Here is a 7896-nt window from a genome sequence, read left to right as displayed (position 1 = left end):
CTGCACTCAGGGGTGGAGTCTGGGGCGACTCCTGCAGGGGCCTGGGAGCCAGCAAGTGACCTGGGACCTGTGCAGGGACAGCAGGCAACTGAGCAGAGTCAGCTGGGTCCTGCTTCTGCTCCCGCTTCTCCTGGTTCCACTGTTCCTGCTTCTGATCCCAACACTGCTCCTGCCATCGCCCTTCTCCCCGCCCCTGCCACTGCCCTTGATCCCACATGGATGGCGGCCAAAAATCAAGGGCTTGAAGACCTATACAGGGTGCTTTTTTTATCTTATTTTATTTTTTGTTTATTATATTTTATTTCAAATTCATTCTCCAATCCCTGACCCCGACCCCCCACCAAAATGTCTCTTCCTCTTCTCCCTTATCCTTTTTCTCTTCGATTTTTTAGCTGTTATGGTATTCGTTCATGAGTTATAATCTATATTAATCTTCAATAAAATGTTTTATTTATTTTACGTTGTGCAATTCCTGAGCACGGGGTACGCTCACAACGCTGTGAACCTCGCCACAGAATTTTGTTGCAGAATATCTCGATCCCCAAGGGTCACCGTGTACCCAGAGCCCTCACTCCCCATTCGTGCCCCCTCCAGCCCCTGGGAACCCCCAGTTTGCTTTCTCTCCACGTTCTGTTACCTCCTCTGGAGGTTTCCTTCAAGTGGAATCTCACAAGAGATACCTTTGGGTCTGCACCGACTTTTCAGACGGGACAGATTCATTTTTGTACTTTGTGGCCGTTTGAAATAGACTTTTTCTCCATTGACATTGAAATCACAATGGATTAAGGATTAGGTGGGACTATGGAGGCCCCTTCGGTGACAATGGGCACGGTCTCGGGGTGGAGACCCCCGTGCGTGCTGTGACACCACAGCCTGAAGCCAGACAGGACACAGCTGGTCCTCCCGTGGCCCAAACAGAAACCGGGAGATGCAGAAGGTCAGACCTGTGCCCACTCGGGGATGCCCAGAGGAAAGGACCCCACACGGGATGGGTTCAGTGGTCCTCTAGGATCTTAGAGGCTCTCATTCCCTCGAAAACCCCCTGGGAAAGTGTAGCCCTGGCCTAGGAGCCCGAAACCTCCCCCAGCCCCTCTAGGCTCTGCTCACCTGGTGGGTTCCCGGCCAGTCCCTGCCTCTCCTGGCCTCAGTTTCCCGACTGTTCCATGAGCACTTGGAGGAGGAGCTTCACCAGTCCGGCTAGAGTGGCCCCTGGCTCCCACCTTCGGGCAGGATGTGGCGCGGGAGCCTTGTGGGCTGGGAGGTGCTCCCACCAAAGGTCGAGGCAGGTGGAGCCTGCGCAGGTGCACCGGGACCATGGGACTGCGCGCACGGGACCACCTCGCGGCAGGAGCCCACGACACCTGGGGTCGCACGTATCCGATCTCCACCGCCCGCTCAGTGACCCTCATATCCTCTTAGGCCTGGGGCCACAGCCACTCCACCCAGGCAGGGCGGCTGGACGCAGCGGGTATGGAGACCCGGGTTAAGAGGGAAACGAGACAGACCCCCACCCTGCTGACCTGGCCCCCACACTCCACTCCACTGTTCATCCGGGCGCCTGGCTGAGCAGGGGGAGGGGGAGGTGGACACCAGTCTGGGCAGGGAGAGGTCAGGCCGCCTTTCCCTCCTCCCCATCCCCTCCCCGTGCCTTCCTGAGAGCCCCCTCCCCCCACAAGCTCCCCCACTTCGGACACCTTCACCTCCCTGCTTTCATCCCCCACACACCCACCGGACGTGGGAGCCGCCGACCCCATCTTCAAAAAGAGCACCGAGGTCCCAGAAGCTGGCATAGAGCTTGCGTGTCACAGGACTTGACGTGGCCCCACTGTGAGTGTGAGCCCGGGTCGCTCTGACCCGAAGCGTGGGCTTGCTCAGGACCCCGAGGGGGTGACCTCTGAAGCCAGCCTTAGAGATGAGGGTGTTCTGGATGGGAGCCATGGAGCGGGGCGGTGGTAGCAGGGGGCTCGAGGGGCAGGGATGGTGGGCTCCCTGGGGGAGGAAAACACTAGGGAGGGGGGAGGGGAACACCCTGGGGAGGGCATCTGGCCCAGTTCACTCGGGGCTCGGATGTCAGGTAAGGAGTCGGGGGTCACCGCGGCTTGCCAGGTGCAGGGGACGTGATCAGGCAGTGTCGTCAGAGCCACGGCATCCTAGATCTGGAGGGAGCTCACAGGCTTGTTATTTGCCCCCAGGCAAGAATGGATTCCCAAGCACCGGCCTGGGAGGATGATGTTGCCTCAGTCTCCTCCTCTGTAGAGCAGAGCAGGTCGTCGCCTCCTCCCGGGGCTGGATTCCCCGGCAGGTCCAGAGATGGTCTCCTGTCAGAGGAGTTGTTCAAGTGAGGTCTGTACCTCGGTGGTCTCGGAGAGGGGACCAAGGGACGTTCCCCCTGCCAGCTCGGCGGATGCTCTCGTCCAGGCTGCTGATCCTCACGTCCAGGCCGGCACCGGTGATGCGGTGTCGCCCGCCGGCTGGGGGGACAGGGGCAGTGAGGAGCTGTGCTTTTGGACCCTGAGACACAGAGCTCGTGAGCGCCCAAGGCTGCCCCGGGGCGTGTGGAGGCTGAGGCTGAGCTGACGCCTGATGTCTCTGGGAAGGACCGGGAGGGCAACCTGGGCCCTGGGGACTCTGGGGGGGACTGGGAGGACAACCTGGGCCCTGGGGTCTCCGGGAGGGACTGGGAGGCCAGCGCAGGCCCTGGAGTCTCTGGGAAGGACCGGGAGGACAGCCCGGGCCCTGGGGCCCTGCCTTGTTCCTGCCATGGGAGGGGTCAGTCTGCATCACCCATTTCACAGAGCAGGAGAGTGAGGCCCAGAGAAGGGAGGCAGGTGATTCTGGGCACAGGGCTGGTCAGCAGAGAGCTGGAATACCACCTCCGGAGCCCCCGCCAGCCCGGGCAGGGACCCCCCGAGTTGAGGGTGATCCTTCCCCTTGTGCTTGGCCACTCATTCTTCCCAGACCTTGACGGTGGCCTGTTCCTTTTGGCCACAGATATTGCTGGCCACCAGGAGGGAGTCCAGCTGGTAGGACAGGTCTAACTACAGGACACAGGGACACCTGTGAGCTACCAGGAGCCACATTGTGGTCTCTGTCCCGGAGCCTGCCCGGCAGCTGGGGTCCAGGTGCCATAGGGGTCAGCACACACCTGGGTCTGGGCTGAGCAGGAGGCCATGACCTCAAGGAGCCTCCACTCGGCCCTCTCCTGGCTCCTGCCCGGTCTCACCACCTGTCCTCCCTGAGGGGCTCCAGGGCCCGGATCCAGGCCCCTGATGGCTGCTCGGGCTCCAGCCGCGGAAGATGTAGAGCCTGTGGAGCAGCTGGACCTCTTGGGGCTGGAGGGAGGACCGGCCACCGACGGGGCCTCGGCTGGGGAGGATACGTGCCTCTTGGGGTGAGGAATGGGCTGATACCCGGTCCTGGGGTCACGGCTCATGTATACAAAGGGCTGAAATCACTGAGTGCCCGGGGGATGCCCAGTTAAAGTAGCCCCCTGACACTTGGTTTTCCTGGAGGTGCCCCCTGGCCTCCAGGGGCCTCTTCCCACCCTCTGACTCCACCCAGGGCTGTAGCCAGGCACAGGCTGGACCTCTGTCCAAGGTCCTGCCAGGAAGACAAGCCGGAAGGAGGAAAGGAGAAGGGCAGGGGGAGGACCGACTTCTCCCTGCCCTGAGTCGGCCTCCACTGCTGCCTCCAGGACCCTGGCCCAGCCATGCCCCAGGGTCCATGCACCTGGACCCCGGGGTGGAGTCTGCGGTCCAGGCCAGCTGGGTGGGATGAGTGTAGTCACTGGCCGTCGTGTCCCCAGATGTCCAACCCACCTGGCCTCACACCCTGAGGCTTGCCTGGATGGGGAGGGCATGGTTCTGGGGCTCAGGAAGGTTGGGGTTCCAGAGTAGTTGGCAGAGGTAGGAACATGGGGGACCAGCCAGGTGGGGAGCGATTGGATTCATGCACGTCAGCGTCACCTCTGGATCATCCACAGGTGTTGAGTGCTGGTCCCTGGGCTTACCTGGCCATGACACAGACCCGGCTGACCCTGGAGAGGGAGGCCTGTGTACCCGGGGCACCTCCCATCTACCTACCCCCGGGGGCGAGCCTGGGCCAGGGCCACGCTGATGCACTTCCCCGTCTGACCCTCAGGGACAGGGGGGACACTGAGGTCAGGAGAGACAAGGACTGGCCTAGGACAAGTGAGGTGTGCATTGTCCAAGGAGCAGGGCTGGTCTCCAATCCTAGGCCAGCCTCTACCCCCACATGGGGTTCTCCCTGGGAATGAGAGGCCCTGAGATGCTCGGGGGTCCCTATGCACCCCATCCGTGTGAGGCTGTGACCTCTGGGCATCTCCAGAAAGGCGCGTGCACACACACACAAACACACACACACACACACACACACACACACACACATATTCTGACTGTCCCACTGGAGACAGTGGGAGGGGTGGGTAATAGGGGGAAAGAAGAGAAAGGCTGGAGGCAGTGGGGCCATGGGGCAGGGACATCAGGATTCCTGGCAATAGCCCGGGACCCAACACATAGGGAGGGAGACATACCGGCTGAGGGTCAGGGGGTCCCCAAGGTGTCCAGGGGGATTGCCAGGAACTAGGGGAGGACGGGGTCTGGGGTCCTGTGTCCACCACGCTGGGCCCCTGGAGCTAGGAAGTGTGGACGGGGCTACAGCACAGAAGGACTCAGCTTCCTCCTCTTAAACTGGGCTGCGTCGACAGTGTCCCAAGGGTCCCACAGGCTCATAGACCACTCTGTGTCCTGGGATCTTCATCCCTGGCCCTCTGTTCTCCCCTCCTGGGAAAATGCTTCCTACTCCCTCAAGGTCCTTCGGAGCGGAGGGCAGCCTGGGGGCCTGGAGGACCGAGGACCTGGGTTTGCAGCTCGTGGCCAAGCAGTGGACCCTGGTGTGGACACTGAGGTCAAGACCCTCCTGTTTGGAGCCTCGGGTCCTCATTAGGAAGTGGTTCCCCAGGGAGAGCCCTGGCTGGGGAGAGGAGGCCTCGTGAGGGACCTGAGCACTGGGCCAGGGGAGGGACACGAGCCACAAGGGAGGCTTCTGAGGGTTGTCACCTGGACCTTGGAGCTCACAGGACCTGCGCCTATGAGACACAAAGAGAGAGACAGAGTCCGAGGCAGAGACAGAGAATGGACCCACGAGAGAGGAATCCAGAAATTCTATGTATCGGCTCAGAAATGACACCCGGTCATCATATTCTAGCCCTTAGAACCTGGTCACATGGGCCGTCCACCCGGGAGGGGAGGGGGTGACAGAGGCACGTAGGACCAGGAATCAGGAAGGCTGGGAGCCACAGTGGGGACCGCCCAGCATGTAGGCCCAGACCATGCACTGGGACCAGAGCCCAAATGCAATGGGGCCCCTGGAGTGCGTGTCCGGTGGGCACAGGGTGTGAACGAGTTCACCTCCACCTTCCCTGGGCCTGGGACCCAGGCAGGAGGGGTGGCTGTGCCTGGACCCGGAGAGGACCGAGGCCCGCGTGAGTGTGTTCCGTGCCAGGCCCACCCCTTCCTCGTCCTTCCACGGCCACGTGTGCCCACGAGCCTCATGGGATAGCAGGCACGGGACGTGTCTACAGGTGTCTCCCTGATGGCGCCCCTACAAGTAGATGCCACAAGGACCCCACTGTGCAGACGGGTGACCGGGGGCCCCGGGAGGCACAATGCAGGGTCCCAGCACTGGTCAGGGGGAAAACCCAGGTCTGAACCCAGCTCTGTGGCCCCAAAGCCGCGGCACCGGCCGCACCAGGCCTCGTGGTGACGTGTCTGGGCTGTGTTGGTGTCACTGTAGGGACAGGGCATGGGGTGGAGGGGAGCCCTTTGCAGCCTGGGAGGGGCTCTTGTAGGAGCAGGAAGCCGGGTAAGGGGACCCCAGGAAGTGACCTCACCTCCCTGGTAACAGACCCCAACAGAACTCGGAACCCGGGTCACCAGGCACCCACGTTCTGGAGACAGCGCCAGACTGGGCTCATTCGTTGGGACACCTTCACCTGACGAACATGTTCTCCTGTTGTATGCCCGTGTCCCGCGGCTGCCGGCTCGGGGGAGCCCGTGGCCGCGACGCTTCCCGACCCTGGAGACAGTGGGTCAGGTTGTGCACAGGACGCCTCAGGTCTCTAGCTCGCAGGGACCCAAAGGTAACACAGGAGACCCAGAGACATCCAGTCCAGACCGACACCACTCTGATCTGAACTGTGCGGCCCCACGTCCCCTCCCGTGTGTGTGTGTGTGTGTGTGTGTGTGCGCGTGGAAGGAGGGGTCGTGTGTGGAGGGCCCACCTGAGCAGGTGCAGGCTGATGAAGGGGTTAGATGCCTGGTGGGCGGGTCAGGCTCACACCCCTGTCAAGGCTGGAGGGCAGGGACAGGTTGTGCTGGGGTGGCCCTCTCGTCCCCAAGGTTCATCTCGAGCCCTGTAGGTGGATGTCACTGTGTCCCAGGCGCAGGGCTGTGCACACTCAGGTCTGTGTCCGATCTGGGAGCAGCGGGGAGGGAGGGCGGAAGGACACTGAGGATGGCTGGGCGGGGCTGTGATGTCTCCGGGCCGTCCGCGGGTCACTCTCTTTACAGAAATCCACCGATGAAATCGGGAAACGATTGGCGGAATCTGGATTCACCCGCCCTACAGAGTTGTGCATGTGCCCCGTCACCCAGGAGGGCCACCCTGGACCCAGAGAGAGAGTGGCCACACGCAGGTCTCAGGAAGCAGGGCCTGGAGTTGGCCTGGGAAGGCCTCCTTCACCGCCCTGGCCCCTCCACAGGGTCCTGGTTCACCGGTCCTGGGATGAGGACCCGGAGCCCCCGGAGCCAGAGCCCGAGGGTGAGAAGGCTGGGGTGGGAGATGTGTGTTCACGGGGCCAGGGCGGTGCTGGGCCACCCAGGGAGGAGCCCCCGGGGGCTGGTGTGGGGCCAGGAGCAGAGATTGAGAGCCCTGGGCTGCGGCCTGCAGGGGGGCAGAGGTCCTGATGTGGGTTCCTGGCCATGGCTTCTCGGGGAGGCTCTGGGGTGAGTTGTGTGTCTGCAAAGGCCCCTGGAGAGGCTGGCGCTGGTGTGCGGTGGGACCATCCCTCTTCTCACCCTGACGCCTTGGAGCCACTGCAACCATCACTCTGTTTCCTTCTCAAGAGTCCGGGGCAGGAGCGGAAGCCGGTGTGGCTCCAGAGCCCGACCCAAGGGCATCGGGGTCCTCGGAGTCTCTGCACTCAGGGGTGGAGTCTGGGGCGACTCCTGCAGGGGCCTGGGAGCCAGCAAGTGACCTGGGACCTGTGCAGGGACAGCAGGCAACTGAGCAGAGTCAGCTGGGTCCTGCTTCTGCTCCCGCTTCTCCTGGTTCCACTGTTCCTGCTTCTGATCCCAACACTGCTCCTGCCATCGCCCTTCTCCCCGCCCCTGCCACTGCCCTTGATCCCACATGGATGGCGGCCAAAAATCAAGGGCTTGAAGACCTATACAGGGTGCTTTTTTTATCTTATTTTATTTTTTGCTTATTATATTTTATTTCAAATTCATTCTCCAATCCCTGACCCCGACCCCCCACCAAAATGTCTCTTCCTCTTCTCCCTTATCCTTTTTCTCTTCGATGTTTTAGCTGTTATGGTATTCGTTCATGAGTTATAATCTATATTCATCTTCAATAAAATGTTTTATTTATTTTACGTTGTGCAATTCCTGAGCACGGGGTACGCTCACAACGCTGTGAACCTCGCCACAGAATTTTGTTGCAGAATATCTCGATCCCCAAGGGTCACCGTGTACCCAGAGCCCTCACTCCCCATTCGTGCCCCCTCCAGCCCCTGGGAACCCCCAGTTTGCTTTCTCTCCATGTTCTGTTACCTCCTCTGGAGGTTTCCTTCAAGTGGAATCTCACAAGAGATAC

The sequence above is a fragment of the Felis catus genome, chromosome D4 (genome assembly GCF_018350175.1).
Source record: "Felis catus isolate Fca126 chromosome D4, F.catus_Fca126_mat1.0, whole genome shotgun sequence".
NCBI lineage: Eukaryota > Metazoa > Chordata > Mammalia > Carnivora > Felidae > Felis > Felis catus.
The sequence above is the reverse complement of the archived record's forward strand: the minus strand, read 5'-3'. Positions refer to the sequence as shown.